Consider the following 26,222-nt stretch of genomic DNA (forward strand, 5'->3'; position numbering starts at 1 on the left):
TCGGGACTTTTGAAGCTAAAGTTATCACACTGGTGAGGCTGGTTTTCTTTTGTCCATGAATAAATTACTGCTACATGGAAAGTATAAAATCATCAGTCAATATTCAAAATAAATATAGGTAGGTTCCATTTCTTCTGCTGTCAGTTTTAGTAGTTTATATCTTTCAAGGAGGTTGTCCATTGCATGTAAGTTGTTTAATTTCTTGGAGTATAGTTGTTTATTTTATGCCATTATTATCCATTAGCTATCTTCAGGATTTTTAGGGACAATCCTCTTTGTCCTTCCTGATACTGGTAATTTTTGTCTTCTCTTTTCTTGATAAAATAGCTACAAATTTATCAATTTTATTCATCTTTTCCAAAACCTAGCTTTTAAATAATTTTTCTCTATTCACCTGTTTACTCTTTCTTTCATTGATTTTTGTTCTCTCTTACCTTAATTATTTCTTTGCTTTGATTTATTTCACCCTTAATTTGTTCTTCTTTTAGTAGCTTCCTAAGGTAGAAGCTTAGATCATTGATTATAGACCTCTATTCTGTTTCAATAAGCATTTAATGCTATAAAATTCCCTCTAAGGATTGCTTCAGCAGTATCCTACAAATAGTGATATGTTGTAGTTTTCTTATTATTCAGTTAAAAATATTTTCTACTTTCCCTTGGGATTTCTTCTTTGATCTGTGGGTTTTTTAAAAGTGTGTCCTTTAACTTTCAATATTTAGGGATTTTCTAGATATCTTTCTTTTCTGATTTCTAAATGAATTCCTTTGTGGTCAAATAACATACTTTGTATGAGTTAAATCCTTTAAAATTTATCAAGATTTGTTTTATGACCTGGCATATGATTTACCTTGGTGATATTCCCTGTGAACTTAAAAAGAATATATATTCTGCTCTTTTGGGTGGGAGTATTCTAAAAATATCCATTAAGTTAATTTGGTTGATGCTATTGTTTAAGTTTTCCATATTTTTCTTGATTTTCTGTCTACTTATTCTATGTATTGCTGAGAGAGGAGTGTTGAAATATTCAACTGTAACTGGGCTTTGTCTGTTTATCCTTTCAGTTCTAAGAGTTTTTACTTCAAATATTTTAAAGCCTTGTGTTTCAGTGCATGTGCATTTAGGATTGTTAGGGTCTCTTTATGAATTTAGCTTCTTATCATTAAGAAATATCCCTCCTTGTCCTTGGTCATACCCCTGGTTCTAAAGATGTGGAAGCCATCGAGCTGTGCTCTTCAGACCTCCTTTCCCCAAAGTTGTACACTTAGCGCACAGCCTCAGCTGCCACAGTTTGGGGATCTGCCACATATCCCCACTGTGGTTACGTTCTCCCCTGGGTGCTGCCAGCTCATGACTGACCCCAACTGTTTCTGCCCAAAGCCAGCTCTTCCAGTGGGCAGTCTCAGCTGGGGACTCCCCATCGGCCTGGCTAAGACTTTCACAGAGCCTGCAGTCTCAGGCTCCTCTGACCCAAACCTTCTTTCTCCTTCTCTCCTTTCACAGGTGTCAGATCCGCATTCATGTCTGAAGGCCTTACCCTGCTCAATCCTATTCCCTCTAACCTTTATCTTTCACAACTGTTTCCCCCAATAAATCTCTTGAACTTCAGATTCAGTCTTGACATCTTCTTTCCCAGGACCCAAATTGACACAGAAATCTACTTTGTCTGAATTAACATGGCCATCCAAGCTTTCTTTTAATTATCGTTTGCATGGCATATCTTAGTCCATCCTTTTGCTTTTACTCTGTGTCTTTATAATTTAGGTGTGTTTCTTTTACTCTGTGTCTTTATAATTAAAGTGTGTTTCTTGTAGACAGCATGTATGGCTGTGCTTAGTCTACTGTCTCACGGTATGTTTTCTATTTTTTAAAATTAATTGTTATTGGATTATGGTTGCTTTACAATGTTGTGTTAGCCTCTACTGCACAACAAAGTGGACCAGCCATACACATACAGATATCCCCTCCCTTTTGGACTTCCCTCCCATTTAGGTTACCACCGTGCATTAGGTAGAGTTCCCTGTGCTGTACAGTATGTTCCCATCAGTTGTCTCATCTGTTCTCCTTCCCGTTTCTCTCTTTTTTTCTTGCCTTTTTTGGGATGACTTAAGTATTTTTTTAGTATTCCATTTTATTTCCTCTCTTTCTTATAGTTCTTTGCTCATTATTTTTAGTCGTTACTCTAGAGTTTACAGTACACCACTCTATCTTATCATATCCCACCTTCAAATAATATTGTATTGCTTCATGTGTCATGTAAGAGCTTCATGACTTTATGCTTTCATTTTCTCCTTCCTTTCCTTTGTGATATTGTTGTCATACCTTATATTTACTACATATGTCAAAAACCTAACAATACATTATTTTGTTTTAAATGGTCAATTTCATTTTAAAGAAATAAAAAAATAAGGAAATAGTTTATTTTGTATGTACCCACACATTTACAAATTCCCACACTTTTAATTCTTTTGTGTAAGTCCAAGTTTCCATCTGGTGTTTTCTTTCTTCTTGAAAAACTTGCTCAAACATTTCTTGTAGTGCAAATCTGTTGGCCATGAATTCTCTGTGCTTTTGTTTGTGTAATGTAGTATTTATTTAGTCCTCATTTTTTGAAGGATATTTTCACTGGATATAGAATTCTAGGTTGACCTTTCTTTTTTTTTTTTCCGGTCAGGTCTTTAAAGATGTCATTCTACTGATTTTTGCTTGTGTGGTTTCTAATGAGAAGTTTGCAGTTATTCTTCTTATTGATCTTTTGTACATAATGTCTTTTTTTCCCACTCTGCTGCCTTTGATATTTTCTCTTTATCTCTGGTTTTCAGCAATTGCCTCATGATATGCTTGGTTCTGGCTTTCTTTGTGTATCTTTGTTGGGGTTCATTCAGTTTCATGGATTTCTGGTCTATAGTTTTCATCAAATTTGGAAAAATTTTAGCCATCATTTGTTTTTATCATTTTTATTCCCACCTGCATCCCAGGACTGTGATAACACATTGTTAGACCACTTTGTTGTCTCACAAGTCACTGAGGCTTTGTTCATTTTTTCAGGCTTTTTTTCCTCTTTCTATTTACATTTAGGTATTTTCTACATTGTTTTGTCTTTGAATTTACTGGTTTCTTCTGCAGTTCATTAATGTCCTGATAATCCCATCTGGTATATTGTTTATTTCAAATATTTCTTTCACTTTCATAACATCTCATTGTCTTTTAATCTTCCTTTTATCTCCTCATATCTTTCTTTTAAATCCTTAAGTGTATTGAGCATATTTATAATTGTACTTGTGTGCTAATTCCTCAGCTCTGTCATTTCCAAGTTTATGTCCCATTTTCCTTCTTCTTTGCATGTGCAGTAAATTTTTTACTGAATGCTAGATTTGGTGTGGGGGGGGTGGGTGGTGTTTTGTTTTTAGTTTTTTGTTTTTGTTTTTGTATTATTTTGATTCAGTGCCCAGTTTTGTTGTCTTTCTCTTAAAAGGTTTGTTAGGGCAGGTCTGTAGTAACCTTTACTCTAGGCTTCATTTAACCGTACTACTAAACAAATACTTTAAAGAATCTTCTGGGGTTGTGACCTAAAGCCCCAGGTGCTCAGCAAAGACTTTCTATTCTGGCTGGTAAAAACTCAAGTGGCTCCCAGCCCTTTGCCAGATCTGGGGATCTTTTATCTTGTAGATCCTCATTTGTTTTTGCCCAGTGTTATGAAGTTGACCCGGCCCATGTGCAACTTAATATTCAGCAACAGACTCAAGGATACACCGTGTGGATTTCTTGAGTTCTTTGTCAGTATAGATCCTTCCTGTCTGGTACTTTTTCTATAAAATTCCATCTGCCTTTGCCTCTGTGAACTCTGTTCTGTGTCCCCTTTACTCAGTGAGACCCAGGTTCTTGGGTTTCCTCTCACTGCTCTGCAAGCTGGGTTAACCATCAGACTCACCTAAGTTGTTCCCCTTTTCTCAGGGATCACATCTTGGGCTTCCTTTTGTCTAGTATCTGTAAATAGTTTTCCCTGTATTTTATCCAGTTTCCAGTTGTTTAGGCATGAAGGCTGATCCAGTCCCAGTTAATGCATCATGGCCAGAAACAGAAGTTTCTGTTTTTATGACTATTCTAGATGTTTTCTCCTAGACATTAAGGTAGTCTTTGAGACTATCTCTGTTGTTGAGAGAGAAGCAATTTTCGGGGGAGAGAGAAGAGGCTCCAAGGCCATTTACTGTGCCCTGGACTGCACACAGGACCATGGGTGGGCATTCCAGAAAAGAGGGGGGCATGGCATCTGGGAGATAAGGGGGCTGTGGCCCCTTTTCTTTCCAGGTACTTTTCCTCAATCATCTTTCACACTGAAGGGATATAAGTCAAGGACAGCCTGTACATTCAACCTATTCCTAGAGCAGTTTCTCAGCTGCAGAATCCTCTGTCTCTTATTTTATTTATGGATGGAATTTTCTTTCTCCTTTGTCCAGGGCAATTTAAGTATTTCTTTTAATTGTTTTTCTTCTGCATCAGTGCTATTTATTGATAACTTCCAAAATCCAGTCATTCTGTTAAGGGCATTCATAAATTCATTTAATTTTCATCAGGACCCTAGGAGGCAGGTACTAGTATGATCTCTATCTTATCCATGAGAAAAGCAGGGCTTAGAGGGATTAACAAGTTTCTCGAAGATCAAACAGCTTGGAAGTGGCAAATCCATTGAACTTGTGTCCTCACTTCATGCCCTGCACTCTTTTCTTTCTTTTTTTTAAAATTTATTTATTTTTGGCTGCATTGGGTCTTCGTTGCTGTGTATGGGCTTTCTGTAGTTGCGGTGAGTGGGGGCTGCTCTTCGTTGCAGTGCGCGGGCTTCTCATCGCTGTGACTTCTCTTGTTGCGGAGCACAGGCTCTAGGCACAGACTTCAGTAGTTGTGGCTCGCAGCCTCAGTAGTTGTGGCTCTCGAGCTCTAGAGTGCAGGCTCAGTAGTTGTGGTGCAAGTGCTTAGTTGCTCCGTGGCATGTGGGATCTTCCCGGACCAGGGCTTGAACCGGTGTCCCTTGCATTGGCAGGCAGATTCTTAACCACTGCACCACCAGGGAAGTCCCCGTGCCCTGCACTCTTGATCTGAGGTTTTCCTTTCTCTTTTACTACACACTACCTTGTACTAGATAGTTCTGTACCTGTCTTACCAGTTCATGAATTGATTGAGGATAGGAACCCTGTGCTTACACATCGTATGTTCTTAAAGCATTTAGCAGAGCCCTTGCCCACATCCAGTTGAGAGGGAGGAAAGGAAGAAAAGATATTATCTTCTTTGTTTCTCATTTTGGAAAAGAAATAGCCCTAACCTCTTAGAACTAGCTTGCCATCAAAATACATCCTTATCAATAAGATTAATCTTTCAATGTGACTTTGTTTTACCTATTTGAGTCAGCTGACAGGAAATCTGCTGTCCTATAAAACAACAGATGGCAAAAAGGAAATATTCATTATTGTTCTGTTGTCCGGTGTACATACCTCGTAATGATAGACTTTGGGATAATGTGTTCTATGATATTTGCTCCTTTTACTCATGCCTATAAATTATTGTCCCTTACAAGATTGATTTTTATGTTTTCTGTAGCATTAGATAAATGTTTATTAAAATAAGATATGTGATCTCAAATAATGATAGAAATAACATAACAAGACCCTGTAATCAGTAATTTGAACTTATCTTTTTATTTGTTAACCAAATACACAGTGATATCTTGACTAAGTCTGTTAGTTACTAGGGCAATAAAACTATTTTATAGCAAATAGCTAGTGGGGTACTCCAGCAGCCCCAGAGGAGGATGTCAGAGCTTCTTGAAGAACTCTTCTTAAAGAAGTTCTTTCTTTATTGGATGAAGAAGCAGCTTGACTACTGGATGGTGGTTTCCACAATTCAGCCCCTCCCCCAGTGTCAGCTGTACCTGTTCCCGGAGGCATTTAAGCGCATCTGATAACCCTCTTGGTTGAACTCACAAGCCCCAGGCAGACTGGTATTTGTCAGGCTGGAGGCTACCGGCAGGGTGAGAAAGGCTTGCTGCTGGAAGCTATCAAAAATCGAACCTTCTTTAAAATCTTAAATTGCTCAATTAAAAATTGCCTCTAGCGCTGCGGGAGCTGTGTGAGAGGAGGAGGAGGAGGGATGTAGCGAACAATGTCATCAGTGTCTGAAATTCTGAACTTAGAAAAACAGGATACATACTTGTTAAAGGTAATAAATTCTGATTTTATTTGATCATCACTCTCTGTTCTTCAGAGATGCTTTTTCGTTGGCCAAAAGCTGTAGAACTTTCAGGTTCATTGTTTATGAGATGCCTCCTCATATTTTGGAACTAAAATGACTTCATTCAGAGCGAGCAATTTAAAATCTTTATTTGGCACTTTTAACGCTTGTGGAAAGATCTGTATGTAGTGGGATAGCTCTTGTCCTATCTATAAAGCAGGAGCCGAGAGAGGGCAGAGAGGAAAGGAGAAGAGACGGGGAAGGAGGGTCCTATTTCTCAAGCAAAGCAAGAGAAATCCTTAGAAGAGGGAATTATGTTTCACATGGTCTTTTAAGATTCAGGATCTTTCCTCTCTTCGTAATTTTATAAAGTGAACAAATATCCACTATAGTCGCTTTCTTCTTTACACATAATAGATTAATGAGCAGCCGTCAGAATTGATTTTTAGTCTCTAGTGGCCTGAACTGGCCTGAACTGGATTCAGGCAATGATGTGAAGGCTCAAAACTAAATCTGTTTTTTCAGATCCCCGAGACTCTCCTGTCTCCCGGCATGTTGTTATGTTATATTAAACATTGGTAGTTGGATCATAAGAGCCACGAGGGACCATACATCTTTATCCTTCTTGGCTGGGTAATGCTCTTAAAAAAAAATAAATGAATCCTTATCAATCCCACTGCCACCAAGCTAGGACTTAAAGGGCAACAGCGAAAAGAGAGTTTCCACTTTGAACAAAAACAGGCCTGAGGAAGGATTTTAGGTACAAAGTAAGGTAAACTTTTTCAGCGAATTAATTCATATTGGATATTGTACCTAATATCCATGAGGTAAGAAGTTTGTACATTAACCATCTTAATAATATATTTGAACACGGTGATCTAACAAAACATACAGTCATATTTATCTCAAATGTTTTTCAGAGTTCCAATGTGTCTTAAAATTCTATCACATTGCATTTTCACTGGGATGTTTTTCTATAAAAAAAAAAGTGGTGGTATATTCACTAATAAGTATTTGTTACAGGCTTACTGTTTGTAGAGCACTGTGCTTGATTTTGCCTCAAATTATGCATTTATCTATTCATTTACTTAACAAATATTTATTGCATGTTAATAAATGTGAAGACTTGTTCTTGGTACTGGGGATATTGTTAAATCAGCATTACCAATGAGGTCTTTGGCCCTCTGGCAACCTGTGTGCCAGTGGGGAAGTCAGCTAATACACAAGCAAACAAATACATATATAGTATAATTTTGGAGAGAAGTGAGGAGATGTATTAGCTGTTTGTTTGCCAGCTACTAATGTCTCATATTATGTAATGGCCACAGGGAAATTGGATACCGTGATGTAATGACAGCGTGCTCTGACCTTTTAGGGCAAAGTATGGGGTCTCTTCCAGTCATCTTATGCAGTTCTCACAAATAGACATGTAAAGCACACGTTATTAGTCCCATTTATTCAGACAAAGAAACTGAGGCCCAGAGGGATTGAGTGCATTTCTTTATTTAAAGCTAGTAAATGGTAAAGGTTTTTTCGACTCAAACCCTTGCTTTCTGACCAAAAGTTGCATGGTTTTCCTCTGCATTATTCATTACTTGATACGTATTGGATTAATCACCCACAAATTTTTCCTTTCTACATTTCAGGTGAAAAATCTTTCAGGAGTAGAAAAACGTTTACCAGATCACAACATATACAGCTTTTGCTTTTGACTTTAAAAGTACTTTTAATAAAGCCTCTTATCTACTTGGTGGAGAAAAGAAGGAAAGGGTAAAAGTGTTTCTAAAAATTGCCCTTGCACCCCATATGGGTTTTCATAAACCTCAGCCTTCTCAGGGCTGATTACTCTTTGCAGTCTTCCTTAGGAAATGGATGAAAATTTGAGCTGGGACACAAACAGGAAGGCTCTGAGGCAGCCTTCGTCCTGCAGACGCTACCTCTTTAAACAGCTGCCATGCGGTGGGAATTGTTCTCCACTCAGATGAGACGCTCCCCTGCCCTTTGTTTCTCTGGCCCTGCAGGGCTGGAGGCAGCTGGCGAGGCCCTGCTCCGAGGTGGAGGCCGAGCTCTGCAGGTGTGAGGGTGCAAGTGGGCTGGAGGGTGGCATCCCCACCTCTGGGCCATGCGGACACCGGGCCACAGAGATGTCTTGTGCTTCTCCCTTAAGAATATCATCCATGAGACTTTCAACCTGCTGAAAGGTAAGTTTCCTAAATCAATAATTTGGGCCACAGACTTCTTTCTGCAGACTGGTTCTTTCTTTTACTTAAAAGAGGAAAGGAGAAAGCAAAGCATTGCTATAGCTTTTTTTGTTTGTTTTAAATCCATTTTTAGGTGAATGCATGGGTGGGGCTCACAGTTTTATTAGTAGGTTATTGGTACATAATGTTAAGTGACAGTAAACTGTTACTTTTTAACCTTTCAAAAGTTTTGTTGTGGTGTGAATATAAGTTTCTAAAGCTCAAATATAGAAGGCAAGTAGATAAGCCTTGTTACTAATTTGGGAAGACTAGTTAAAATGGGATCTTAATAGATGCATAAAAAGGAATGGCTTAGAGATCTTTTGATTCCAGTTCCTGTTTTTGCACAGGAGCCTTTCAACTATCTCATCTAATCTTTCCAGATGATTATCTAATTTTAGAAACATCAACTGAGGTAGACTCCATTACTCAAGCAAGCTCTTCCACTCTTTAATGGAATTAAAATATTTCTTTGGTGGGGCTACCAGCCTTTCCTCTTGTTTTCAGTGCTGGGACAAAGGGCACCAACCAGAAATGGCTGTGTTCCTTGCCCTGGTCCAAGAGAAGACATGTGGGTGAGGAAGGCATTCTCAACATGTGCCTGCCCTCATTTGGCCCGGGGATTTGTGTGATCTGCCTCCGTCCATTTCTTCTGATCTTTTCCTGGCCTCTGCCTGCTCCTCTCTTATGCACCTTCTTCAAGACGTTGGTGCCTGAGTTATAGAGTGTACACTCGAAGCCAAAAATTCCTCTGATGAATCGCAAGCAGAGGGTCTACTTCCGGAAACACAAGTGCATGCTCTTCCCAGAAAGACTTCCATAATATCTGTTCACCTTGTTTCATGTTTAATTGTCAGAGCACTGGTATCCATACAGCCACTTTGTCAAGGGTCCTTGCTGGTCTTTTATTTTCTTTTTATTCCTTTTCTTGTCCTTTGTGTCGTCTTTTAGAGGGAAGTGCAAGTATCAGGAAGGATGGTTTTGTTGCTTATTTGAAATTCATTTCCTTTAAATTGGATTAGAATCATTTGCTTTACTGTGTTCTGGTTTTTTTTTTTTTTTAGTTAAGTAGCATCATTTTTATATTTTGCAAGTGTGTTTACAGTTTCTTTGTTGTTTTTAAATTGTTTTACTAGTGTATTTTGTAATCAAAGGTAAAGTCTACTTTGACCTCAATGAGCCTTCTTTTTAGATTAGAGTGTGGTAAGAAAGCCTACCCAAATGCAATACTATTTTTTTGGGTATAGTGTGGGGAAATTTTTTTTTTTTTTTTTAGTTTTATCACAGATTTCAAGGGGTGGTAAGCAAAACCAAGGTTCATGATAGGGGATAAATGTCTGGCATGATGTCTAGGATTGTGGCAATAGCTTGATGTACTCATTTGTTTGTGAAAATAATTTCATACTTACTGCTAAATAAGAAGCCTTTAACTTTAAATCTTGCAAGTAATAAGGAATTTGCATATTTAGAAATTGTTTTCAGTTTCACATTCTACAGCTTCATTGTGATAGCCCCTGTAGTTCTGCATATAATCACAAACCCCCTGCCCTGCCCCCTCTGTACATGTCCCATCTTTTACAAGTTTTGTAAGGCCCTTGTTAAACTCTAAGCCCAGGGATTAATTGAAGAGCAGCTGTGCTAATCAAAGGCAAATTTAACAAGATATGACTCTGAAGGACTTTATTTTTATGATCCTAAAGTTAAAAAAAAAAAAACCAGTTGGAAAACGGAACAACAACACTTAGCTTACCCAAACAAGCAGAATCTCTGCAGATAAGGAATTCTGAAGACAGTGGGCATAATAATGCAAGGCTCTAATAGCCAAGGTTCTGGCAGAAATTTTATGAAAAATAACAAAATAGCTTATAAGATGAGCTAAAAGGAAATCAGTGCCCCTCTGCAATAAGTAGAATGATAAAGTGAAATAACAGATTTACTGGAAGGCCTCCTACTGACCCCAGTTGAGTGCAGGACTGTGTTTCAAAGCCTGTTTAAAACCCCAGAGATGGTGTTTTGAATCAGTCTTGCTGACGTAAACACAGACCCTGCCTGGAAATTTTCCAAAAGCAGAGATTGAAGGCAGCTTAGTCAAGATGTGCAGTATTGTTACATGAAAGACAGGGGGGAAGCAATTTACTGCCGTCTTGGGAGACAGAGTGCAAAAGCCTTTCAGCTCTCTCTGAAGGCGGCGTGTGACCTGGCAGTAAGACCACTGACAGAGAGAAGATTGCACCAACAATTGCCCCCAAGTGCTTGTCTAAACAGAAGGAAGGAGGCTTTGAGAAAAAGGGAATTGTTTCATAGTGATAGAGAAGCCTGTGGATTATTTAAGGGGAAAAAACTATTGAGAGGAGTATTTGGACAATGTGAGCGCTGATGAGATGGACATTCATTGCTAGGCAACTTGAGTGATGAATAAATGATAGGCTTACAGAGCTCAGGTCCCAAACAAACTCAGGGTTTGTAAGTGAGCAGAGTAAACAGGTCTTGTCTCTGTTAGCTATGAAGGTCTGTGTTACTCACTTTCTGTTTGTTAGATGTAGTTAAGCAAATGAACATGAAGACTTCAACTTTTTTCTTTCTCTTATGAAAATACGTAGTAAAATTGGGGCCAGGTATGTAAAGGATATCTCCTGCTAGAAATGCAGATCTCTGTTTTAGACTTTCCAAGAATCCAGCTTGGTACTTCACAAAAATCACTAGCTGGGACGTGAAACGTCCATTATTTTGCTTCAAAAGACAGAAGGCACAGTATTTCAGTTATTTGTGTACTGAAGTGGTATTTGACTATCTGGAACTTCTGGAATAAGTAGGTGATAATATAGATGTTTTCACCCTGTTTTTCTTCCTGTTCCATGAGTTGCAGTGCTAATTCCAAACAGTGCTTCCATAAACTTCAAAAGGAGTCCTGGAGATAAGGAGACAGGAACCACATGTCAGTGCCGCCTGCTGAGGCAGTTTGGGGAGCCTGGTGGTTGACCAGGCACCTTCAGCGCTGGTGTCGGGCATCCACAGGAGCAGTTCGAATAGTCCAGACAGAGTGCTTTGTATTATAGCCATATAATTATCATGGAGGCCAGCAGAGCCTAGCAGAGCCTACATGTACTTCAAAAGATTCTTTTCATATAATAGCATAGCATACATCAATGGTCTTTCATTCTTTTGACAACCTCCAATTATTCAGTAGGTATGACTGTTTAGTATAGTTCAGTTAAAATGTTACAGGATGTATCGCTTGATTCGTCTCTGGTTTCTGCTGCCGCTGCTTCTGCTTCCGTTCTTCCTCCTCCTCCTCCTTCTGACAAAACAAAAACCCTAAGGCACAGTCTCCTTTTGAATCAGGCAAGTCTGTGGAGATCCCTTACCAATAAGAAGTTACAGTCCCTTCCAGAACTGCTTTCTAATCTGTGAAATAGAAGAAATCAGACATCAGCATGAGACAAACCCATCTCGAACGTTTTCGAGAAGTAGTGTAATTTCCAAAGCATCGGAAGTGCCTGAACTATCAAAACATCTACCGCTACAAATCCGTAGGTTTCGGTGATCATGGTAGGAGTGGAATTAAGAGTGTGTGCAGGCATTTTACAAATACTGTTCCATTCATCTTCACGAAGACTCCATGCAGAGGTGGTTATCCCCAGTTTACAGATATGGAAACTGAGGCACGAGGAGGCCAGACATCTTCCCCAAGTTTGTACAACTGGTGCGTGGCAGGGTGGGAATGTGAACCAAACGTTGTTTGCCTGAGAGGCCTGGGCACTCCCTCCCACACAGTGCTGAGTGAGCGGCACAGTTTGTTACCTGTCTGTGTTTTTCAGTCTGGAGGTCGTAGAAGAATTCTGAGGTTTTGCTGGAAGTAGCTGCAGGACTTTGAACAACGCAGGCAGGCCTCTTCTCCTCGTTGCCGGGGCTCCCAGGTTCTCTACTCTGACCATTTTTACGTCCTTTCTGACTGACTCTCTTGAAGGAAGAGATAGTATCTATCCCTCTTCCCCAGTAATATGTAAATTTTGTTGCTTGTATGTGTGCGAGCGTGTTTGTGTGTGTGTGTGTGTGTGTGTGTGTGTGTGTGTGTGTGTTTAGGGGGCGCTGTTGTGAGAGAAGAAGGGAAAGGAATCACATTACTTCTTACGAATTGCAAACATTTAAGAAGGAATGTATTACAAAGAATTACTGTATGTTCTCAAGCCCTAAGAGGACTCACTGAGCATTTTCAGTAGTAATCTGTTTACAATTCTGTTTACTGAAGATTTGGCTTTTTGGTGCTTACTTGAGCCCTTTGGATTTGTAAAGGGATTCATTTGTCAAAGTCCAGCTCAAATTCCTCACCCCACTTCTCCTTAAAGCACTGTTGTCTCACCACTCCCCTCACATGGACATTTCCAAATTTCTAAAGACTAGGCTATCAATATCTTTCCTTTAATATTTCTATACTCCCAAACTCAGCAAGGCAGGTTTTCTTTTTAGAAATATTATCTTGTCTCTTTGGCTACCCTGTAGGCCTCCATTGGATACTGATTGCTTCTTTTACCTCAGGAACATTCCTCCTCCCCCATCGCTCATACGGAGCTGGCCTTTGGTATTAGTTGATGCATTGGTTATATCATCCTCCCATTGGTTCTGTTTTTGTATCATGCATCTACACAGATTGTTCTCCCCAGACAGTTCCTGGAATGTCTGAAGGCAGTGATCATGTGTCCTTGGAGCCTTCTGAATTTCTCCAGTGCTTCCAGCATTTCCACATGTGATGCAGCTTCTTGACAGTCTCTCTTCATCCATCCTGCTCTGAATTCATTCCTGGCCATCAACATCCTTCTCCAATGTGGTGCCCAGAGCAGAATTCCAGTTCTGCTGCATCTAGGATAATCATCTCCCCTTTTTGTATGATAATACTTCTATACTTCCATGCCACTTAAGATCCAATTACGTAGTTTTCTTGGCATCCGTGTAATGCTGTTGGCTTGTACTGACCTTGCATTTGGCCAGAATCTCTGTCTTTTTCACATGAACTGTACTTGTGCCAGGAAGCAATCACCCTGAACATGTGCAGCTGAAGTTTCAGAGCTTCATTCTCATTCCTATTAAGTTTCGTCTTGTTAGCATCAGTCCATCGCTCCTCCCAATGGAGAATTTCTTGATTTTTGGATTCTTATCCAAAATAGCCTATTAGAGAAGTAAGGAAAATGATCTTCTGACAAAAAAATTTCTCAGCTTTTAAAGAATTCTAATAAATCTTCCCAAAGAATGTCTCTACTCATGTTGCCTTGTTGAGGAAAACTTGAGAGGGTTTTCATAGCCTAGTGGTTAAAGCCCCAAAGCGTCTTTCTGTGGTATCTGAAGGGTCTTTCCAGCTATGCTTTCTGTTGCACCATTAGCCAAACTGGCCTCCTTGTCCATCCCCCCCTCCCCCCGTTCCCTGCACCTCCCTGGCTGCGTGACTTTGTTCACTCAGGGCCTAGAATGGACGTCTCCACCATCTCTGCCAGTCAGAATCCTGCACATCCTCTCCTTGAGGTCTTTCCTGAACTTTAATAGGAAGTAATTTCTCCTTCCTTTGAGTTCCCGAAACGTTGTCTAAGCTCTTATTGAATTCCACTCTCTGTAAGCAGTACGGCATGGTGGTGGAGAGCAGAGGCTCTGGGAGTGGACGGTCTGTGTGCTGTCCAGGCTGAACGCGTTAGTAATGGTATAATCACAGGCACGTGAATTTTTCTCCCTAAACCTTGGTTGTCACATCTGTGAAATGAAGGCAGTAGTACCTACCTTATAGGGCCATCATGAGGACTGAAATCGTTAGTACAGTTTAAAGCACTTAGAATGGTGTCTGGCCACAATAACTGCTAATAATTGTTACCTATCTGTATAGATACTCAGTGAATGCGAATTTTACTGAAGAAGCTCAGAATAACTTATGGACATGATTTTTAAAAAATTTTCAAAACATGGATGTCAGAGGAAATAGTTATGAATTTATGCAGACAGAATATTGTCAAGGAACAACATTTTCCCAAAGAGGCATTGTGAGATGGTCTCCAACTAGAGGCAGACTCAGATTTTTTCCCACTTGCGGTCAAATATTAGCCAACATTTTTATAAGCACCGTGCATGTTTACTGGTATCAAGTAGTGCAGGTAACCTGGGGAAATATAGCTTCCATGTTATGAACTGTTTATCAACATAGTAATTAAAATACTTAATTACTCAAAACCTAATTGTAATGTGTGTGCCGTGGCACACATGCCAATTTGCATTTTGCTCTATATAGTGTGACAAAAGACACTGTAAAACATTCTTTTCCTTTATTCCCTTGGGAAAAAAAATCACGGTCGAGCAACCTCAGAAACTCATGCATTTATTGATAACTTTTGGTATCGTGGGGAGCAGCAATCTTTAGCCTGATAACTCACTCTGACCTCGGTATTTATTGAAGGACTACCAAGAGTCTTGTTTTGGGCTAGGTAGTGTTGAGATGCTAAGAATTATAAGATGAACTTTCTGTACTCAGGTTTATTTGGAGATATAACACATAGTAAATAAAATAATAATATACAGCATATTCTATGGAAGTTCTATACTCAGTGAATTACTAAGTCAGTGGTGTAGAAAAGTATTCTAAGAATCTCGACAGGATGGTTCTTAATTGCTGCAAATCTGTTTCAATTTTTTCCCCAAACTATCACTTCAAGACTCTTTATAGACTAAAGAATACAAGCCTTGAGTGCATCATCAACCAACTAACAATAATATATTTTTCAAAGTGTTTCTTCTTTGAAAATTTGCTGTGCGTTCAGTAGTAGATGTGGATGAGGAGGAGGACTGTAACAGCACATTTTCTTAATTAATTCTGATGATAACCATGTGATGTTATCCCATTTTTTGAGGTGAGGGAAAATTGGGTCTCAGAATGGATGCATAGGTTATTACATGAGTAAGAGGTAAATCTGTGATTCAGTTCACATCAGTCCAAATGAAAAACCCTCTTTCTTAACCACTGTATTATCTTTTTTTTTTTAAATTTATTTATTTTTGGCTGTGTTGGGTCTTCGTTTCTGTGCGAGGGCTTTCTCTAGTTGCGGCGAGCGGGGGCCACTCTTCATCGTGGTGCGCGGGCCTCTCACTATCGCGGCCTCTCCTGTTGCAGAGCACAGGCTCCAGACGCGCAGGCTCAGTAATTGTGGCTCACAGGCCCAGCTGCTCCGCGGCATGTGGTATCTTCCCAGACCAGGGCTCGAACCTGTGTCCCCTGCATTGGCAGGTGGATTCTTAACCACTGCGCCACCAGGGAAGCCCACCACTGTATTATCTTGTCTCCATTGATGCCTGCCTATTCAAGGGAACCCATGATTAGATCATTATGGCCAAACTTTAGTGTATTTGATTGGAGTAGGGGACAGAGATGAGTTTGAAACGTGAGCTAAGGCAGGTTGTAAAGAAACTTTTATAAAAGCTAATGATTTTGGAACAACTTGCCAACAAAAACCTCGTCAACTGATTTTTAACAAGAGAATGGCATTATGTAATTTTTGTTTTAACAACTTAACTCTTGCAAGTGTATATAAAGGGTATTAAAATGGGAGGAGACAAGATATTGGGAGACAAGTTAGGTGGTGCAGTAGCCTAGATATATCATATAAGTTTGTACACTGGATATGCATCAAAATCGAAAAAGGTGGGTTGAGAGATGTGTCTGAAGTAGACCCGCCCGGATTTGTGGACCTGTCCAATATGGAGGGCAAAGAAGGGGAATACAAAATGGCAGAGTGTGTAGCGATGCCATTCCTGAGGTTGGGAAAAAGGAGTTATTACAGTTGGGAGGAGGCTGAGTTTGGGACATGAGTTTCAGGTGAAGGAGACGTACTGAAGACAGTTTGACATCCTGAAAGGTCAGAGCTCAAGAGCCATCAGGCCAAAGATGAGTGAATCCTCAGCCTGTAAGTATAGCCATGGCAATGGATAAGGTCACAGGGAGGGGCTGGGGATGCTGCAAGTAGAGAGATACTGAAAAAGGATGAAGGACACAACCCAGGAAAGACAGCAATATTGAAGGTATGACCATCCTCAGCAGTGTGCCAATCTGATGGCTGCACTAAGGACTCAGATTAGATGTAGGTATTTCCCAAGCCTCGGTCAACATGATTACAAGCATCCTTCCTTAGACAGTGGCTAAGCCATTGGCCGTTGATTCATACTAGTATCGCTCTCAGAGAATTGACTCTAAACCTGGGAAATAGTTTGCTCTCTGTAAATTGACTAAGGATTGGTATAGTCTGGAGATATGTATAACTCACTCATAAATTGGTTGTTAGATGTCCCAAATTTTCTTTAGGACTTTTAAAAATAAAGTTTGCATGTTCTAGTTTTAAAATAAATTAGTACAGTGATGGAATCCACATGAAATGATTGACGATCCCTTAATGAGTTCCAGGTTTCTTGTGAAATGTCCTGGAAACTATACTAGCAGCTTCCAGGTCCCAAAAATGTGAGAATGCTTGATTCTAATGTGGTGTGCTCCTCCAGTAATGAGCAAAACTTCTCTAAAAATTGGTCATATCATCCACTCATAGACAGATATTTAGCAATAACCACTGCGCAAGAAGTAACAACACTGCAAGTAGCCTGTGGGAAAATACCCAAGGCACAGAGCAAAGCGTTCTGGCTGTGAGGTCCTACTGCTTGTGTCCGAACCTTAGACCCTCCCCTTACCAGCTAAGAGTCCTCAGACCCGCAGCAAGCTCTCCTTAAACCTTTGTGAAGAAATTATAATAGTACCTGTAATATTTTTCATAGAATTGTTGAGGACGTTTGACAGGTATTTTACCCACTTTGGGCAGGAGAGTGCTGTATATAATTAGTGAGTATTAACCCACACCGACTAGAGTCAATTTCTATCTTTTATTCTGTTTTAATACGTTTGTGACTGTTGTACTATCTGGGACCTTTTTATCTGACTTTCCTGAACGTAATCCAGCTTCTAGCTAGATGGGACTGTGAGTGACAGATTCTCTGCTATAAGGGGACATGGGACTGTCGCAGCAGTTCATTCTGATGGGTTTGGAAGACTATACTTTTTCAGGGTATCCCTCCCTTCCTCTTACAGAATGACCCCTTCACAGCCATAAGCAGAGCGCTGGCCTAGCTCTGCAGCATAAGCAGGGCTCAGAACTCCTGAGGCGATCCACTGAAGCTCTGGTATGTTTGTTTCCTTTCTTCTCCAGTCCAGGCCTCAAAGAATGCTTGCCTGAGTGTTACAGTAGACGTTTTCCTTTAACGTCCATGACAGAGAATCATGCAGACATAAGGGTCCAGCCTTTTAGTAGGCCGTTACAAAAATCAAATTTAGTTTGGATCCAGGTATTATTGAAGGGTGCACTGTGTACTGCATATAAAAACGATCATACATCGTGTTATCTGGGAAATTCACCCAAACTGCAGTATTCAGATAGACATTGAAGCTCTGCAAAGTAAGCAGAAGTGTTCTCCTTGGGCTGCTGATCAGGGTTGCAGAATTTGCATGATGGAAAATGAATAATAGTGCTGGCAAACTAGACATTTTCAGGAATCGAAGACATTTATCACATTTCCTTGGATAGAACAAGATTGCAAGAACCTGTACCATTGCATTGAGTTGGTTTTCACAAACTGAATATCAATAATGTGTTTATATTCTGAGCTCTCCATGCTGTTCTTATCAGAATTCCACAAAGTTTCAGCATATGACTCCCAGGGTACACGTATGCCATGATCCCCAAACAGCTATTTTATGACCGAGGTCTGCCCTGGTTCCAGGGCAAAGGTCACATTCAGTTGCTCGCCAGTCCTTGTGGAGAGGAGAAATGTTTTCCTGCTCTTGTATAGCACTGTAACCACCATCCTCCTTATCAGGAAAGATGTTCAGTTAATGATGAAAATCCATTTGTCAAGACTCGAGCAGGCCTCTGACGTTTCTTTATTGCTTCACAATTACTCTGGCCAATGTGTGTCTTTCTAACAACCCTCTGGCAGAAATGCAACCATCCCACTACAAAAGTAAATATAAGAGAACCCAAAATGTCACTGTCAGGGAACTCCAGAGCCCCTAGCTTACGTAAAAGAGATCCTTAGGAACTGGGATAGTTTGGGAAACTGCAGGGGGAATACGAGGCTGCATAAGACGTTGGGAAGGAGAGGCAAGCAGAAGAGTTGGACCCTGCCTGTGATCAGAGGAGCTGGCAGCCGCGAGACGTGTGTTAGCGGGACTTGGCTGTGCATGTCACCTCGCAGGCAGGACCAGGTACCTGGAGAGACAGGTGCTTCCAGGCAGGGCTGCCACTTACAGAGCATGGACTGGACCTATGAGACCATCCCAGCTCTAAATCAGAGTTCAGGTGAGATTAAGGTGAAGGCCAGATGGCCAACAAGAATCTGCTTCTCCATTGTTGGCACAAGTGAGACCATGGGGCTGCTTTTTCTGGATAGAATTCGACTTTGACTGAATATTCACATATAACATTTAAGCAGTGAGGCTGAGAAAAATCAGTCAGTTGTAATGCACGTGAATTTCACAGTCACAGAATATAATTTTCTTTATTTTGGCAACAAAATTTGTATTCTAACTCTAATCCCCTATTTTTGACAGATAGCAGGAAAAATTAATCTAGTCACAGCCACAGCCAGTCAACCACATCCAATTTTGGAGTGAGTTGCTTCCAGTTAGGATTCAGGAATATTCAGGATCTTTCCCCTCCATCCTCCTCATTCCTCTCCCTACTGGGGCTATAAGGAGTGCCTCTATAGAGGCCATCAGGGACTTGGGTTCTGGACTCAGCCTCCCCTCCCCTGACTTCTTGGAGCCCAGAGCTGACCCCCTGACCCCAGTGGAGTTGGGGGCAGTGCTCCTGGGATGCAGACGTGGATCCGTGGGCACAGGCGTGGCTCCCACCTGGCTACCTGCTAGGCAGCCCCTGCTATCAGGACTCTTACCTCAAGCCAGGAGTGTCTGTTAGACATAGAATCAATCAATCTCCTTCTCTTTCTGTCTCTCAGCTAAAATTAGCACCCATAGGCAAGGCAGGGAACTCCTGACCCCATCTGCCTTAGCCCCCCAGGATCCTCTGTCCCAATTCTTCTTGCCCTTGTCCCAAGGGATGTCTCTGCTGCTGCCTCCCTTAATGGTTAAAGAAGGGAAGCAGGAAGCAGGTGTCCTCCCAGAGCCTCCCCAAATTTGGAGAGAAAACTGTGATGACCCCAACTCCCACCTGATGCATCGGGGCTTTATTCTGGGGAAGGGACACTGAATGCACAGCCTCTAATTGCTTATAATGCTCTTTTTCCTCTCTAAATTTTCCCTTCTTCCCAGTTTGGAGTGGGGTGGTTTAAAAAATAAAACAAAACAAAACAAAACAAAAAACAACAAACAAAAAACTTCTCCTGCCAGTTCATATGTCTTTTCAAAATTATTTTTGTCTCTCATTTGAACTAGAGCCAAGAACTTGGAATCTTTGTTTACTGCGTTTTCTTTTCTTTCTTTTTCCTCCTGACAATTCCCCCTGGGGCAAGTGGTGAACTAGCTCCCCCGCCCCAAATCTCTTGGAATATGGGTTTAGGGAAGGGGGCGGAGGTGGTGAAGAAGGAACACATCAGTCAAAAGTATATCATATCATCGGGCTTCCCTGGTGGCGCAGTGATTAAGAATCCGCCTGCCAATGCAGGGGACACGGGTTCGAGCCCTGGTCCGGGAGGATCCCACATGCTGCGGAGCAACTAAGTCTGTGTGCCACAACTACTGAGCCTGTGCTCTAGAGCCATGCAAGCCGCAACTACTGAAGCCTGTGCGCCTAGAGCCCGTGCTCCGCAACTAGAGAAGCCACTGCAGTGAGAAGCCCGTGCACCGCAGCGAAGAGTAGCCCCCACTCACCGCAACTGGAGAAAGCCCGCACGCAGCGATGAAGACCCAACGCAGCCAAAAATAATACATAAATTAAAAATAAAAAAAAAGTATATCATATCATCCTGGCAAAAGGCAACCAAATCTCACTCATCAGTCAAGGTCCAGACTGCGTTCTCACTTCACTGGGAGTCCAGCCATTTCTGGCTGCCCTGCAGACTTGGGAAGGACTGCTCTGCTTAGCACTGACCAGGAGCATGGCACATCCCTCAGGGGTGAAGAGGTGACACTATCTTTCAGTGTGAAAGATGCTGGTTTTTAGCATGTTGAAAATCTACATATGAGGATGTTGCTTTTCCCATTTTTTTTAGTGTTTTCCTAAGAGCCTTGATTAGAGCTCTAATGAGGAACCGTGTGTGTGTCTCTCTGTGTGTGAGAATACATGTATATATACATACACATATAATTTTAATCATATGTCTCTAACAGGCTTCTGGTTGGAGTTTCTTAGGAGCTAGCATTTATGATGCTTACTCTTTCTAACTTTCCTTGGGTCTGCTTTCTTCTCCAAATCTTGGAATTCAACCAATGATATTGCATCTAAATTTTAAAAAGGAGTTGGAAATTTTTAGGCAAAGTGCCTCTGAGAGCAAAGCGAAGGCTCTCCGCTTGCCTGCCCCCAGCGCCAACCTGCTGGTCCTGTTTCTCTAAGAGATCCTGGGGCCACTCTATTCTTCACTTCCTGGGCTGGTCTTTTAATGGCTTCCCAGCACTTCCTTTCTGCCCTTGCCTCAGGCAGTCAGCTTGTTTTTCTTTTATCTCTAAAGCTGCCCTTACTTAACAAGCCCCTTGAGAGTCTTCTCCTCCTAAAGATTGCCTACGGAATCAACACAGACTGGTGCAGTCTTTTTTCCTGTAGCTCCCTTAGACAAGTCCAGACTCTTTGTGTTTTAAGAGTATTTACTTTTAACCACAGGAAATAGTAAATTGCTAAATTGGTTGAAGTTCCTATGCTGGCTAGCTCCCTGTGCTGCCCAATCCACTCTCTTTTCTGTGCTCCGGGTTGCTCTAGGGGGCTCATCAACAAGGCCTCCTTGTCCCCTAGGTCCCAATTGCGTCTGGCCAATGGGAGGCATGGGAGGGGATCGGAACCTGTGAAGGGAGGGAGACGTGTATTTATTCTCCCTCTCCCTGCCTAGGAAGCGCCTTTGCTCCTCTATCCAAGATACCCAAGAACACTGCTCTTTTCATGACCCTGTCCCACGGTTCCTGTTCCAGCTTCAAAGTTCTTTGGTTCTGGTAACCTCTCCCTCCCTTTGCACCTTTTGGTCTGGGGCTAGTGATGGCTCATCCTCTCAGTTGCAAGTCTTAAGGTCCTTAATTTTCTCTTGCTGGTGTCCCCTAATGCTACTCACATCTTAGTCAAGGCTCCCCAGTTAAGCTGTTTGCGTTTGCTCTCTACTAATTCCCAGGACCCCAACTGAACCCATGAGTTACAGACACTTAGAGCGCAGGTCCTGAGGCTGCCTTGTTACTTGAGGTGTGTCTAAACTGAACCAGCAGCATTTGGAACCCTTGGGAGCCTTGTTAGAAAATCAGACTCTAGGGTTCTGACTCAGACTTCCTGAGTCAGAAGCTTCATTTTAACAAGATTCCTAGGTGATTTATATGCACCTTAGGGATTGGGAAGCCTTGCTGTAAAGGTAAGCTTCCTTCTCAGGAAGTAAGTGGCCAGCAGCCCTGTTGGGTTGAAGCTTGCTACTCTGAATGTCATCTCCTTCGTTTCCTGGGACAGCCTACAACTCCTCTGGCTCCTCCTGCCCTGCTTCCGATGTCCCCACTACCCCCCATCCTAGAGCAAAGCTCACATCCCTCTTACCCTCTTCTTATTTGCTTATGTAATGGGTATTGGACACATTCTCAGCTCCAGGTACCGTCTAGGTGTTAGGAATACAAAGAAGAATAAGGTGACAGACACATCCTTGCTCTGAACTGGATTTAGTGAAAGAGTGAAGACTTGTTCATAGTCAGTGTGAAGACAACAAGAGTACACGCTATAACAGAGACAGGAACAAAATGAGGTGGAAACAAAGGCCAAAGTATCAAAATTCAAGTTACTTTACTTGATGAATGTGAGGAAGTCCCTCTGTAAAATCCTATGAACAGCCTCGTGTTTTCTAATTCTAGTCACGTTTGAAAGTCTTGAGTAAAGATACCTGATTGTAATCCCCTGTCCTCAAACTTCATCCTAATGTCACACTTGACAAATAGCAGCATCTCTCCCAGGACCAGCCAGCAATCTGCGGAGTCAGAGTTGTTTGTATGAGGCAGCTGCTGAGCAGCAAATGCCGATGGGCACCCAGAGCTCTAAAGACATTAAGGAGCTGATTTTTTTCTGAAAGGAAATTCATGGAGGAAAAACCAACTGATTACTTCATAAGCTGCCTTTGGAATTAATTTCAGTGCTTGTTAAAGAATCTAAGTCTCCTTTTCATAAGGTTCTCATAGGAGTTCCTAATTAGGCCCCCATCTTCTGTCACCTGTAAGCAACTCTCCCATTCAAGACTCTGCATAATTCATGTACACAAAATAACACAGATTCCAAATTATCCAAGCAGAATGGGGGGGACAATTTTTATACCATTATGAATTTTTAAAAAAGAAATATTGGCTTAGGGCTATGAATATTGATTTAACCGTTCATTCATTTGTTCATTCAAGAGAACCAGGTGCGTCACTCAAAACATACACATTACCTGCCGTTTTGCTACCTCTTCCTGGCGCTAGAAGTGAGTGATAGAGGAAAGATATCTTCTCCATTCTGGATTCTTGAGCCTCAACTCCCCCTCCTCTGGCCCCAGACCAGCAGGTACTGCTCCCTTCTCTCTGCTTCCCCGGCTTGTAAGCAGCTGGAACTTGGATTAACTTCTGTCAGTACTTACAGGAGTTGATGCCATGACTGTGACTCTGTTATTCTCACACACCTCCCACCCCCGGTATGTCATAGTCCTTATGTATCAGAACGAGCCAACCAGCAGGTTCTAAGAATTCTCCCAAAGTGGGCGGAGTTGAGAAACTGGGAAAGGAGCATCATTGTGTCTGATGTGGAAACGAGCTTCTGTGTCTGTATGAGCACTAAATAGACTGCGCTGGGACCCTGCAGGCTTTGCTTAGCTTTCCAGCTGCTCACACCACCCAGTAGTGGGTTATGAAGCCAGTTTGGTAGGTCACTATCAGCGTGTGAAAGAATGGAATAGAAAATACATCAGAGCATGTCACACATAATGAGACTTTCATGAAATTTGTTTTTGTTGCATATGTGATTTATGTGTGTGTTGGGTGGGGATATAAATTATATTTCTTGATATGAGTGGAAGTTAAAAAATTTTTGAAAAACACTCCACTAAGAGATAGTGTTTGAAATAAGGAGAAGTTTTAAGAGGGGGGCAGAATTGAGAATAAGGTGCTTGTCTTTAAATGGAGAGAAAAGTCAGTTAAACAAAAGAGCGTTTTGAGATCAAGTGAGCAAGATAACGATTTCTAGCATTGTTAATTTATGCCAGTTAAACTGCATTATGAAGTCACTATTGGTCACATACTTATGCATTACAAATTTCCTGTTTTTTTTTTTTTTAAATCATTTCATTTTCTTTCCCCTCCTTTCTTCAGTTTTTAGTAAATAAATTTTGAAAAACTATCCTGTCATAGATTCTTAAAGAAAAATTTCAGGGAATTTTTCTAACCATGCCAGAGTCTAATAAGGGGTAAGTATACCCAAGTCAGGATGAATTGGTGACAACGAGGGTAAAGATATGAGAACGCAAAGGAGGAAAGCAACCCTCAGGAAGGAGAGTTGGAATGAGCTTACCTCTCCAGTCTCCTTTCCCAACTCCAGGTCCCAACTGCTGTCCCACTGCGACCCTCCCTCCACAAGCTGGCAGAGCTTCCGTGTCCATACGAGCTCAGTTTCTTACCATAAAATTTTTTATTCCCCAGTTTTTTTTCCTTTGGCCTAAAAATATCAAAATATGGTATCGGAGTATGGTATTCCAATATGATCATTTATGCAGATTTGAATTTTATATTGAAAATGTATTTTGAGAATAGAAAAAAAATCAACTAAAGTAAAAATCAGCGCCCCTTGAGTGAAGAAGGTTACTTAAACTACATTGTTGTTGTTTACCTTTCTTTGATACTGAGTATATCATTTGCTGTCACTTTTTAGGAACAAAGTTAACAATGAAAATAATCATGAAGTATTAATTTCCTTCTCGGGAGATGATCTGCAGTTGGGGAAAACTGTTTTCATGTAGATGAGTGATTCTCAACAGTGGGAGCTTTTAAAAAATACTGACATCTGGGCCCCGGCCCTTAGATTCTGATTCAGTTGATGTGGAATGTGGCCCAGGCTTTAAGATTTTAAAAGTTAGGATGTGCAGACAAAGTGATGGTACCTTGAGTATTAATCTGGTGTCTCGGCTTCCCATAGGTGTTCCCATGGCGGCTTTATTTTACTGCTCAAAAACACAGTTTTAACCAAAGTGTTAAAGACGTCTCTATTATAAATACATAGGCACAAGGTATTGTTTTAATGTAAAAGCTTAATTCATCTTTTCTAACAATCTCCACCAGTTATCAATTACTGATTAATCCAGCTGCCATTTCCTCCTAACTAACTTGACTTAACTTAGTGTTCTTCTTTCGGCACATTCTGTTTACTTCTGCCTTTTGTCTTGTCAGAAACTCGGCTTCAGCTCCTCCAAGCCATCTGGGTATGTGAGGCGCTTGAAGATTTTCTTCCTGCAGCTTTTGGCTGCATACATTAATTTGGTCATTCATCAAACGCTTTCTGAGTGCAGACCTTGTATCAGGGCTCAGAATACAAAGGTGACTAAGACACAGTATTTTCCCAGGAAGAAGAACTCCTGTGGCCATTTCTCATACCAAGAGATAAGTGCTAACAGAGAGTATCCACAACAATATTTGGGAGGAGAGTGTGAGAGGCTCTATCTCTGTCAGCAAAAGCTTCAGGCTGTAATGGCATTTGAATAGAGTCTTAAAGGACGAATGTGTTATTTGACCTGGCAAAAAAAGAGAAAAAGGACATTTTTGTCGAAGAAAACAGACTTGCAAAAAAATGCCACAGTCCATGGCTTGTTCAAGCCAAGGTGGAAGGTCTGTTTGTTGGTGAGGAATTGCAGGGGATGAGGCTGAAAAAAGAGACTTGGGAGACAGGTTCTCCCATCTTTTTATGACATGTGTATGTGTTTGCGCCTCAACCTTTGCACAGGTAGGGAGCCAGCAGAAAGGGAACTCCAGGGGCAAATCTACATTTTGAAAATATTCATCTCAAAGCAGTGTGGAAGATGGACAGAAGGGAAGAGATACAGGAAGCAAGGAAAGTGTATGCGAAGGCTGTTATAAGTGATGGAACTATGGTCCAGGCACTATCGACAAGACTTGAAAAGGACTTAAAATAATTACTTATAGGAAAAACATGCATGGTGGAAAATCACGAAGATAGCAGAAGAAAACATTAAGGGGAAAATACAGATCATCTATAATCCTTTCACCAGGGATAAACCACCATTAGTGATTCATTCCAGTCATTTTTCCCTGCATAATTTATATGGTTGAGATCATTTTAGATCCTGATTTTTCATAGAATACTATGAAAAACATTTCTTATTATAATAAAGACATTCCATTAGCATAATTTTAATGGCTACAAAATCACTTTTGTATGGATGCGTAATAAAAATACCAAACCATTCCTTTAGCTGGTTGTTTCCAAATTTTCATAAATAACCTTATATTTAACATCTTTGTGCATAAAGTTGTATAAAATTATAGTTTTACAGGCTATATAACTTAAGTAAAAATGAGTTAAACCACATGTA

The 26,222-nt window shown here is 40.9% G+C and overlaps 1 protein-coding gene across 15 annotated transcripts in view; it reads left to right on the forward strand.

Moving 5' to 3' along the window:
* Positions 1–26,222, forward strand: part of ARHGAP28 (Rho GTPase activating protein 28) — a 176,838-nt gene that overhangs the window by 55,120 nt on the left and 95,496 nt on the right. The window contains exon 2 of one of the 15 annotated variants that reach the window (XM_082418672.1): positions 17,557–17,648. The exons of 13 other annotated variants lie outside the window; for them this stretch is intronic. The gene's annotated coding sequence lies outside the window, so the exon portion shown is untranslated. Of the gene's footprint in view, positions 1–17,556; positions 17,649–20,268; positions 23,192–26,222 lie in introns of those variants that run through there. One more of the 15 variants, XM_082418674.1, reaches the window with a different exon arrangement.

This window comes from Balaenoptera physalus, assembly GCF_965194825.1.
Source record: "Balaenoptera physalus genome assembly, chromosome: 12".
Classification (NCBI taxonomy): domain Eukaryota; kingdom Metazoa; phylum Chordata; class Mammalia; order Artiodactyla; family Balaenopteridae; genus Balaenoptera; species Balaenoptera physalus.